Source organism: Mastomys coucha, unplaced genomic scaffold (assembly GCF_008632895.1).
Source record: "Mastomys coucha isolate ucsf_1 unplaced genomic scaffold, UCSF_Mcou_1 pScaffold22, whole genome shotgun sequence".
NCBI classification, from domain to species: Eukaryota; Metazoa; Chordata; class Mammalia; order Rodentia; family Muridae; genus Mastomys; species Mastomys coucha.
The window spans coordinates 225,709,270-225,721,439 of NW_022196905.1; the positions used below are offsets into that span (position 1 = coordinate 225,709,270).

General features: G+C 43.5%; 1 long non-coding RNA gene across 1 annotated transcript; it reads left to right on the top strand.

Annotated features, from left to right (window-relative positions):
* The first annotated feature begins 316 nt into the window (after positions 1 to 316).
* LOC116067869 lies at positions 317 to 7,811 on the top strand. Its single transcript, XR_004109326.1, has 3 exons — positions 317 to 356; positions 6,155 to 6,310; positions 7,748 to 7,811. It is a non-coding gene; the product is annotated as an uncharacterized LOC116067869 (long non-coding RNA).
* The last annotated feature ends 4,359 nt before the right edge of the window (positions 7,812 to 12,170 follow it).

Below are 12,170 nucleotides of genomic sequence, written 5' to 3' on the forward strand. Positions count from 1 at the left end.
CTCTGGAAAAAGAGTTCTAGGGTAGGTTAAAGTAGGAAGGAAGCCAGCCTATCCTGTTCTACTTCCACTAAGAAGATCCTGAAACACCCTGGCCTGAGAGAGTTCTGGTCCCCAAGTCTGCTCTCCATAGACTCTTGCATTAGCTAGTTTCCAATGATGTAGCAAAACACATGTGATGAATTAGTTATTTTTAAAAAACATTCCTGCTCATTATTTGGCAAGTTCTAGCTCATAATCAAGTGACATCATTGATTTGGAACTCTGGTAAGAATGGTACATGAAGACAAAAGCCAACCCAGACACAGTGGTCTATGCCTTTAATCCCAGCACTCAGGAAGAAGAGCAGGTGGATCTCTGTGAGTACCAGGCCAGCCTGGTCTACATAGTGAGTTCCAAGATAGCCAGAGCTACATCATAGTAAGATCTTGTCTCAAAAAAAAAAAAAAAAAAAAAAAAAAAAAAAAAAAAAAGCCAAGAAAGACATATGGGTCTCAGAATTGCTTAAATAGTATGCCCTTGATGACCATACCATTCTCCAATAGCCTTCCTTCTCAAATGTTCCACCACTTCCTGGAAGCAGCCCCCTTGGAACTAAGCCTTTCCACAGCGACCTTTGGGAATAGTTGTCCCAACCATCACAGCACTCATATCATGAAAGCATTTTATTCTCATGTTTATCTCAAATTATAATTCACACGAGAGTATAAACTGTTGAGTCTCAGAATGTGAGTGTCTAGAGGGGAAACTCCACAAGTCCTGGAGGAAAGTATCAACAAGGAGAAGGCTAATTCAGATGAGTCAAACTGGCTTGAGTCTCTCCACTTCTTCTGGGACCTTGTTAGGAAACTAGCTGGCTTGAGGATCAAACCAGGCCTGTGCTTCAAGGCAAGATTCTTAAGGAAAGCATGAATGTGGTCTACAGCCCAACTAATGTTATTGGCACTGTGACGTTCTTGAGGAAAGAGGGCAATTTTCCATTCTGCTTGGCATCCCAAAAGACCTAGCCCAGGCTTGCACAGCCAGTAGGCTCTCCATTTCTTCTCCAGCATGTGAGTGGACAAAAGGAGAAATTACTTTGGGCTGATATTCTGATGCAGATTCCACAGGATGATTCATCTTATCATGATCAAATTTTTAACATCAATGGGTGGAGATAAAAGGCTGGCTCTCTGATCTCTGGAAATATTGTGTGTAGTTCTGGGCAAGCCTTTAAAAGACATAAAGAAGCTGGGGAAGTGAGGAGGAGGACATGGAGAATGATCAAGGAGGTGGGGGACAGGAATGCCATTCAAGGGGAGATCAAAATGGGACACTTTGTTCTAGAAATATAAAAGCTGAGAGAGAGATTATCAAAGTCACTGAAATCATAGAGGGGATGGACAGGGTGGGTCAGATTCCTCTGCACACAATGCCCCTTAGTGCACACATCACAGATAAAACTGGGGGAGGGATTCATTCCAAGGCATGGTTTCTCATCCATTCCTAGTTCAAATTGAGAACCAATTTTGAATAGCCATTTCAAACTCTCCTAAAGGGTCGGTCATGTAAGCTATTGGGCACCTGGAATTCACTGAGAACAAGATGAGTATAAGCTGTTTCTAAAAGCAATTTACTAAAATGTTAAGGTTCTGTAGAAAATTTCATGGACAAGGCTAATCACTGAAGACAGACTGACAGCATCTTAAAATCACAGACTGTAGATGGGTGTGCATATTCAAAGGGAAGAAATGGAGAGAAGCCCTCAAAAACTCCTCCTGGCTGACCTGGAGCCCCAAGATCTCTAGCAAGCCTTCTGCTCACCGCAAGTTTGGTGACATGTTTCTGAATTATATACCAGACTGAATTTGAGTGTTGGTTTCCTGACATTTGTTCCATGACCTTTATTGCAACTGATAGATTGTCTAAATCAAATTGGCTTAAGCATAGAAAGAAGTTTTGATTGAAGTCCATGCAATTGCAAAAACTAGACAGGCCTCAAACATATCATTTGATAGAAATCAGTTAACTGCTCCCCCAGTCATACTTGGCTTTCCTGTATGTAGTATATAGTGTGTATGCATTAATGCTTGTAGCCTAGCAAAACCAACATGATTCTAGTGCTGAAGTCACAGAAACAGATTGTATGTCCATCCACATCCATCCATCCCTGTAATCAATTTGGATTTTAATACCAATTTAAAAAGCTGATTAACCATATCTGAGTCACGGCTTTATTCTTAAGGCTGAGGAGTGTGCCATCGTGTACCACCAGTCTCTAACTGTATGGTTTAACTTCATAGAAACCCAAAGAGCTAATAGCAGACAAGAAACTGAAATTAATATGTAAGATGTAACATGGAAACATTTCAGCTGGTGACCATGTTCACCATGTTCTTTGGAAGGTGCTTGGCCACAACTTTGCACAAACCCTGCACATCTCAGTGAGCCTTACTCAAAATGTCCTCCTCCAAGAATACACCCCTGAGACCCCATCAGTGATCTCTCCTTTCTCTGTACTCCAATAGCATTCACTATTGTTGGTCTATCTTCTCTCTTCCAAGTCCTCTGTTGTACAGTCTTCCTGTAAGTTCAAAAGCAAAGTCATCCAGAGGGATTATAGCACAGGATCTGTACCCAGCAAACATGTTTCTTTCTAACAAGAATGGACTTTAATTCTGACAAGGCATGGGCATGCACATTTTCTGTAATGTGACACAGTGGAAGAGCTATGTATCAGAGAGACTGAGCCACAGGAACTGCATAGACTGTGTCTTAAACTAGATCTCATTGAAACAGAGAATGGCACAGAGAGGAGTGGGCAGAAGGCTTATTGGAGAACACTCTTGGGGCACATAACTATAAGAAAGCAAGAACTGCTTTTTGAAACAGAGGAAAACCTGGTTAATAGTGCATCATCAGAGGACCCAGCCAGTTCTAATGGGAGTTCTGAAACTAGAGTTGCTTTAAACTTAGCTGAAGTTGTTCTAAACCAAGGTAAAGTGCTTATATTTTGCTTCAGCCACTCATGACTGTAAACTAGCCCTTGGGCATGCTGGGAAGGCTCTCTACTCTAAGGGCAGCTTCCAGTGTGGGATGCAGCTACAAACCAAGGCAGATGACATGCTCAGCCATTGGGGTCTGGACCATTTGGTTTAGAGGAGGGGATGTGGACAGAGCGTGTTTCACCTGTTCAGGTGCCACCTGCTTTAATGTCTTAATGAGACTGTGTGGAATTCTTTATCTCTGTCCTGTTAAGGGAAAAATCTTAGTGACAGGTGTAAGAAGACTGTGGGTCCATTGCTGAGAGCACAGCAAGAAATATTAAGAAAATAAATAAAATATATGAAGTTAATAATTTTCCTTAAAGGGGTCACTTCTTTTTTTTGTCTTATCCCTGAATGTCTTTAATTAATTAATTTTTATTGATGTTCCAAATGTCCTCACACCCTCTCACAGAGTTATCCCCCTCCTTTTTGCCTCTTGGGGGTACTCCCACCCAGGTATCCCCCGACTCTGGGGCATCAAGTCTCTACAGGATTAGGTACATCCTTTCCCACTGAGGCCAGAGAAGGCAGCCCTCTACTACGTATGTGTTGGGGGCCCTCAGACCAGCCCGTGTATGCTTTTTGTTTGGTAGCTCAGGTTAGTTAACATTGTTGGTCTTACTATGTGGTTGACATCCCCTTCAGTTCCTTCAATCCTTCTCCTAACTTTCTCAGAGGGGTCCCCACCTTCAATCCAATACTTGGCTCTGAATATTTGCATCTGTCTCAGTCGGCAGCTAGGTAGAGTCTCTTAGAAGACAGCCAAGCTAGTTTCCTGTCTGCAAGCACAATATAGCATCAGGAAAAGTGTTAGGGATTGGTGCCCGCCCATGAGATGGATCTATCCCAAGTTGGGCCAGTCACTGGTCGACCATTCCTTCAGTCTCTGCTCCAATGGTCCCTGAATTTCCTTTAGACAAGAGCAATAGCAATTTTGTGTTGAAAATTTTATAGGTGGATTGGTGTTCCCATCTCTCCAATGAGAGTCTTGTCTGACTACTGGAGGTGGTCTGTTCATGTTCTATATCCCCACGGTTGAGCATTTCAGCTAAGGTCATCCACATTAAGTCCTGGGAGCCTCCCCCATTCCAGGTCTCTGAGACTTTCTAGAGGTTTCCTCCACACCCCAACCCCAGAATGAGCTGATTTCATTCATTCTCCTGGTCCTCTAGGTCTTTCTCCTGTGTCTCCCCATACCAGATCTTTTACCCTTTCCCCTCTCCCTCCCATCTCCCACCCAAGTTCCTCCTTCCCTTTGCCTCCCATGATTATTTTGTTCTAACTTCTAAGTGGGATTGAAGCATCTTCACTTAGGCCTTCCTTCTTGTTTAACTTCTTAGGATCCATGGGGTTTATCATGGGTATTCTGTACTTTTTGGCTAATATCTACTTATCAGTGAGGATATACCATGCATGTCCTTTAGGATTACCTCACTCAGGATGATATTTTCTAGTTCCATCCATTTGCCCACAAAATTAATGATGTCCTTGTTTTTAATAGCTGAATAGTATTCCATTGTGTAAATGAACTATATTTCTGTATCCATTCTTTATTTGAGCGACATCTAGGTTACTTCTAGTCTCTGGCTATTACGAATAAGACTGCTATGAATATAGAAGAGTACATGTCCTTGTGATATAGTGGAGCATCTTTTGATTATATGCCCAGGAGTAGTCTTCAGGTAGAACTATTTCCAATTTTCTGAGGAACCACCAGATTGATTTCCAGAGTGGCTATACAAGTTTGACTTCTCACCAGCAATGGAGGAGTGTTCCCCTTTCTCTGCATCCTTGCCAGCATCTGCTGTCACCTGAGGTTTTGATCTTAGTCATACTCATTGGTATAAGGTGGAATTTCAGGGTCATTTTGATTTGCATTTCCCTGATGACTGAGGATATTGGACATTTCTTTAAGTGCTTCTCCACTATTCGAGATTCTTCTGTTGAGAATTCTGTTTAGCTCTGCACCACATTTTTTAATTGGGTTATTTGGTGTTTTGGAATCTAACTTTTTAAGTTCTTTATTTTGGATATTAGCCTCTATTGGATGTAGTGTTGGTAAAGATCCTTTCCCAATCTGTAGGCTGCTGTTTCATCCCATTGACTGTGCCCTTTGCCTTACAGAAGCTTTTCAGTTTCAAGAGGTCCCATTTCTCAATTGTTGATCTTAGAGCCTGAGCCATTGGTGTTCTGTTCAGGAAATTTTCTCCTGTATTGATGCATTCAAGGCTATTTCCCACTTTCTCTTCTATTAGATTCAGTTTATCTGGTTTCATGTTGAGGTCCTTGATCCACTTAGACTTTGTGTAGGGTGATAAATATGGATCTATTAAAGAGTCATTTCTTAATAAGTAACTTCTCAATGGACTTAAATTCTAGCCTTCCTAGCATTGTTTTGCCCCTTGATTTGGGAAGCTATCACCAGCAAAACAGTTTTGCAAACACTGAAAAGCTTTGGTGCCAACAATAGCATGGTTACTGTTAGAGCCACTGACTATACAGAGAGCCCAGGCTGCTGTCTGAGGCCCATTCATGTGGGCTGCTGCTAAAGAGTCAACAGAAGATTGGTGGGTAGGGCTTGTGGGTAACCTTTACCTCTCTCTCTATTTAAATAATACCAGTATCATCAGTTTCAAGTCACGACATGACATTCCTGAACACAAAGTTAGGAAAATTTGCACTCAGCTATCTCTAGAGTTCTGGCAAATCCAGGCTGGGATTAACTCCAAGACAGGTTTCACAGACAAATGGGACAAAATACTGTGGCATGATTCTGAAGGTTGCCCAGATCTATAGCCGAGAAAGGCATCAGAAAAATAGCAATGATTTGCATTGGTGAAGAGTGGATGATATTTTGAGCATTCCCAGCTCAAGTCACATCTATAGGTATTACAGGGAGAGGTAAGCAAGCAGGTTAACTTCGGGAAAACTCATGTCTAAGCTAAGGTACTGCCCTAGGGATTTCGATGGAGGCTTTGAAACCTATAGGCTGCACCTGTGATCTGTTGTCCTCTCTAAACCCTAGTTTTCCCCAATTCCATAGTTACCTCACACCCTGTCAGCATTTTCACACTGATGTTCAGACTTGACTCTATTTGATTCTGTCATATCATTTCCCTTGGATCTTTTAGATCTTCTGTGGCTCCACATCCATCTGCTATTCTTAGGACCAGGCAGTGACTTGGCCCTTCATTTATTCATTTAAAAGACCATTAAACAACATGAGGAGAGATCAGCCCCAGGCATACTTGGAGAGCAAATATGCTCTGTGATGTCATCTCGAAAAGGTTTGGATTTTTTTTCATGCAAACATCCCTCCACCCTTCCCATATTCCTTGCTGTATCCTCCAATAAGGAACTCCTCCAGCCTCATCCCCTAGTCCAGGCTGGACTCCACTTCCTCAAGCCCTGGGCACAGATGGAGATGCTCTGCCCACACCTCTGTTCTGGTATACCCCTCCTCACCTCACATGGTCAGCAACCAGTAGTCAAATTCTGGACCTAATAGACATTCTCCAGAAGCTTGGCTTTTCTTATTTCTGCTTGGCTACCCACAGAGGCTCTAGCTACAAGACACCTCGCCCAGGTCATCTCCAAGGACGGGACTCTTTCTCTCAGATGGAGAACTCCCCTAGAAGTTCTAGAGAGCAGCCCACTCCCATGTTCTCCAGACCTGCCTTGTGATCAGGGGTAACTAGACAGGGGCAAGATGCTGCTCCCTCAAATACATTTGGATTTCTCATGGCCATTTTTTCCCCAGCCCAATCAAACATCTCCCAACTTTGGGTATTGCCAGAGTTATTTTGGAGAGCCAGGAGAATAGACAGGGTCCCCAGTGGACTCTCCCCTCTTTTTACTCTCCTTTTTTGCCTTTCGGGGGGATGCTGATGTTTTTGGTGGTTGAATTCTTGCTTCTTCTAGCATTTGTTTATAATAGCAGCTTGTCATTTCAGACTCAGGCTATCCTGGGCACAAACACAGTCGAGCTGGGCATAGATGGCATACCAGGAGAACTTGGGACCAACTAGCAGGACCTCAAGGGACTATTTAGGAGGGCCTGAAGAGAGGCTACCCATACAGTTTCAAGTTTTTAGGGCTTTTAGACTGCAGAGTGCTGGTCTGAGGCTAGATCCAGACCTGGGCATACTTGATAGGATTCTTTGGTGTCTCTCTTTCAATTGAGTATCCTGACAATCTAAAGTCTGCTTAAGGATTCTATGTCTTGTCCTCTTCAGAAGTTCTCTGGCATTCTGTGCATGACCTCATGATAACAATGGTTAAAACAAAGGTTTTCTACTTTAGCTGGGCCTCAGTTCCTCTCTCCTCATAGCGACCCTGCCAACTCTATGCAACCACAGCTAAGTATTCTATAAGCTCGCCATCTTTGTCCTACTCATTGCTTTCCTCTCTGAGGCCTTCCCTTTCCCCTCATAGCCACACTTAGCCCTGTGACCTCCAGACATCTCTACCTGCCTCTCTGCCCTGCTATTGTCTAAGGTTCAGGCAGCCAAGCAGTGGGCTGGTCAGTCAGCTAGATCTCTGCCCTGAAGACCTGTCCTCCCTCTAGACTAGATGGTATGGCTGGGAATCCCATCTTCTCCAGACACTCTGGTGTTTACTCCTTCTCCCCTACAATGCCTCCTTCCTCTAAACTGCCTCTACCTTAGGTAAGCTCATCTTAGCACTGATCCTCTCGGATGTAAAAGGTTGCTTTTTTCCCACAGCTGCCCTTTACACCACCACTGAATAACTCCTCCTATAACCTTGGCTTTTATCGAACCATGTTCCAATTCCCAGCTTCAAATGACAGGTTACCAGGTAAGCATGGCTGGGGGTTCCTTAGCAGGGTACCCAGGACCTGTCATCTAGTTATTTTATTCTTTATGATAGTTGCAAGGAGAGTGTCAGAGCAAGATATAAGAACGTAGTCAGACTCAGCATAAAAATCCAGCTTGTTTACTGAAAAGTGGTAGAACTGGAGATCAGCACGTTAAGCAAAATAAGCCAGACAAGTTTGCTCTCTCTCTCATTAAAAAGATACAGAAGTAGCAGGAGACTATTGTAAGACAGGAAGGGGAACAGTGAGAAGAGAGGAGAGATGAGTATGGATGATGGAGGGATAAATAAGAACAGGATGTCTCATATCCATGTATGAAAATGCCACGACAGTCTGCAGACATTAGTATTAATATATAGTAATAAATTTTTCAAGTATTTGATCAGAAAATTTTAAAAGTTCCTGCTCCGCTGCTTAATCTCTCTGTCCTTATCTGTGGAATGGGAATGCAAACCTCTAAGACTAGGCCTCATGGCCCCTTTACAGTAGTGGTCCAACTCCAACTAATGCTGTGCTCTAGCTGGACGGCTTGCCCTATGGACTTCATTCTCCATACCACATCCTGTATGGGACAAGATGTTCCTTCTCTGGACCAAGGGTCAGAAAACTATTCCTGTAGATATTTTAGACTTTGTAAGCTACGTGGCTTCTACCCCCCAGCTGCCACTTCTGGGCTTTAAACAGCCTAAGCCTTTAATACCACACAGATGAATGAGTCGTCACGTATGTGCCAGCCCACACAGATGAATGAGTCGTCACGTATGTGCCAGCCCACACAGATGAATGAGTCGTCACGTATGTGCCAGCCCACGCAGATGAATGAGTAGTCACGTATGTGCCAGCCCACACAGATGAATGAGTCGTCACATATGTGCCAGCCCACACAGATGAATGAGTCATCACGTATGTGCCAGCCCACGCAGATGAATGAGTCATCACGTATGTGCCAGCCCACGCAGATGAATGAGTCGTCACGTATGTGCCAGCCCACACAGATGAATGAGTAGTCACATATGTGCCAGCCCACACAGATGAATGAGTCATCACGTATGTGCCAGCCCACACAGATGAATGAGTCATCATGTATGTGCCAGCTCACACAGATGAATGAGTAGTCATGTATATGCCAGTCCACACAGATGAATGAGTAGTCTATGTGCCAGCTCAACTTTCTTGATTGGCATATGGTTTTCACCTATCACAAAAATGACATTTTTAAACTATTAACATATTCGTACCAAGCCAGGCATGGTCGTGGCTTTTATCCTACCATTTGAGAGGCAAAGGCAAAGATCAATGGGTCTCTAATAGTTCAAGGACAACCTTGCTCTAGACAGTGAGTTCCAGGACAGCTACATAGTGAAACCCTGTCTCGAAAATACCAAGACCCAAAAACCCAAAACCCAAAACCACACATGCAGTTGAATTGAATTGAAGAATATCAATTCTCTCTCAGAGGTGATTAATTACCTGTGTCTCTTCAACTTGGAATGTTGTCTTATGAGATGTAAAGGGCTTCTCTTCTCTAATCTACCATGCTGTGTCAACTGGTCTTGTCATTATGCAGGTTCTATTTTGCCTGCCATGTTTTTGAGTTTTTGTAGGTGAAGCTTCCCTGTCATAGGGAGTTTTTGTAGGGAAGCTTCCCTGTCATCTCTCAGATGCCCAGACCTCTGTTGCTTAATACGTTTATCCCTTTCATTCTGCAATGTTCCCTGAGCCTCAGACCTAAATGCATATACAGATGAGCAACACTAAATCCAGCCATCTCTAGTTATACATATATACATATGCGTGGGTATGTGCATGAGTGACTGTGTATATGTGTTTGTGTGTGTGTAAATATAACTCTATAAGAAGTTATAAATTTGAGAGGAGTGGAGGGCCTCACTAAAGGGGTTGGAGTCAGGGAAGAGAGGTAGGAATGATGTAAATACAGTATTCATATATAAAATTCTCAAAATTTTAAAATAGATGAATTCCACCCTTAGTTTGTAAAATGCTACAAAATAGTTAATGCACCCAATTTCATGCATGGGCCTTAGTTTGCCAACTTCTGCCCTAGAATTAACTTAACTATTTATTGTTTCCTCTCTTCCTTCCTTCCCTTTCTTCCCTCCCCCTCCCTCTGTTATATGATGACCTCATCAACTCTAGTTTGTTCTTAGGTTTTCCATCACTTTCAGAATTTGGGCAAACACACAGAAAACACAAATGCCACTAGAGAGAGAATATCTTCAGCAAATTTCATCTTCCCTCTAGCATTAGAAGCAAGAGACAACATCAGCAAGCATCTTGAGAGCCAGGAGGGAGGTTGTGGAGCTTAAACCCACCTAATGGATCTGAAAATGCCCCAAAGTCCTGATGCCACGGTTCTGAAAAGCTGCCTGGCCACACCCCCGAAGGCCTCTTGCACAGCTCTTACCGTACGACTCTGCCTCAGTGTGGACAAAGATTGCCATCCCATTTGTGCAGCTGGGAATCACTGCTGAGAAAGGTTAAATAACTTTCTCCCAGGCTCAGCACGCCAAGGACAGAAAGCAAGTTGTATCTGCAATTTTTCCTCTCTTAGTGCTGAAGAGTTAGAAGTTCGTCCAAGAATGCAAGCAATTAAGTCAGGTTTCATTTGCTGAGTGTGGGGCAGAGTTAACTCTGCTGGAGAGCACTTCCATCCTCACGCTTCCTCCCTGGGGCTGTGTTTGGCATTTCTCTTGGCCTTCAGAACACAACCTCACATACTCCTTGTGCTACAGAATAGTCTCAAGCACTTATCAAGCTGTCAGTGGCACTGTGATGGGCTACCATGATGGAGACATGGCCTTCCCAGCTCTGGTCTTCCTTTTCCTAGTGGTGAAACCCACCAGGTTTTTTGGGGGTGGGGTGGGGAGGAATAACCCCTTTCTTATGTAGCCTGTTAGTTCATAAAACTAACTCTGTGACTCAGTCCTGGCTAGTCAGACCACTGCATAGCCCTAAGTCTGGAGATGTGTTCTAGAAGAAATGACTTGGGGTATGTAAATGGGCAGAATCCAGAGGTGGGAACCATTGACAAAGACAAAATTCTGTACTTTGCTTACTTAGCTAGGACAACATAAGGCCAGGAGATGCCTTGAGGAAAGGGCCTGCCTCAGAGCAAGGCAAACATAAAGAGAGTAAGGCTGAACATGGAGAGAGAGGAGCCAAGCTTGGGGCATAGGGAGTGTGAGATCTTCATGTCTGAAGCCAAATGGCATTCCTCATGCAGATGGAACAGGATTTAGGAGCTCTGAGCTCTCCTTCACTAACGTTGTCCTCTCTATATACCTTGCTCACACATCTCCTGTGCCCCGAAGTCCCCCCAGAAACACCTCAAAATTCAGCTTTGATGTCAGGCCAGACCATTTCCCTCGAAGCATTCCAAAGCTCTTCATGACACAGATCCCAGAAAACTTTCTTCCCCTCAGAGTCACCCCCCAACTCCCTGTGACTAGGTCAATCTCATGAAGATGAACAGAGGTGGTGGGCTCAGGCTCTTTGGGAAACAGAGCTAACAGGTCTAACTGATGGATTGTGCAAATATGGCCTATTTGAGGAGGCAGTGGTTTGGGGGCTGATTATGATCCATTCTACCATCTGCCTTTGCCTCTTTCCTCTACCAAGAATAATACAAAGTTGGATGCATGATACACATTTCCTCCCATGAGAACACCTCCATTCTGTTCTCATCAGGCTCCAACAATGCCATGCAGTCTATTGTCTTCTTAATATAAAAATGCCTTCCTTTCACCTTGAGTTCTAGTTTGCTTTGATGGTGCTTGGTAAAATATTAAACAAAAACAACTTGGGGAAAGAGATTAACCAAAGAAAGCCAAGGCAGGAACTCAAGGCAGAAACCTGAAGGGAGGAATAGAAAACTATTTATGGGCTTGCTCCCCTGGCTTGCTCAGCTTGCTTCCTTATATAACCCAGGCCCACCTGCTCCAGGATAGCCCTGTCCACAGTGGACAGGGCTCTGCCAATCAATCACCAATCAAGAGAATGCCCCATAGACCAACTGGATAGAAGCAATCCCTCAATGGAGGGTCCCTCTTTCAAGATAACTCTAGTTTGTGTCAACTTGAGAAAAACTAATCATTCTCTAAGAGTTAGTATTAAATGACTTAAGATGCATTATGTGCATCTAATACGTAATTGCCCCTGCCTTTTTTTTTTTTTTTTTTTTTTTTTTTTTTTTTGCTGGTGTTCTGTTAGCAGGGCTCTTAATCTTCATCCTCACAGGGCCTTAAGCATGAAGTCCGAAACCAATCAGGAATCATGTTGCAGGAATCCAG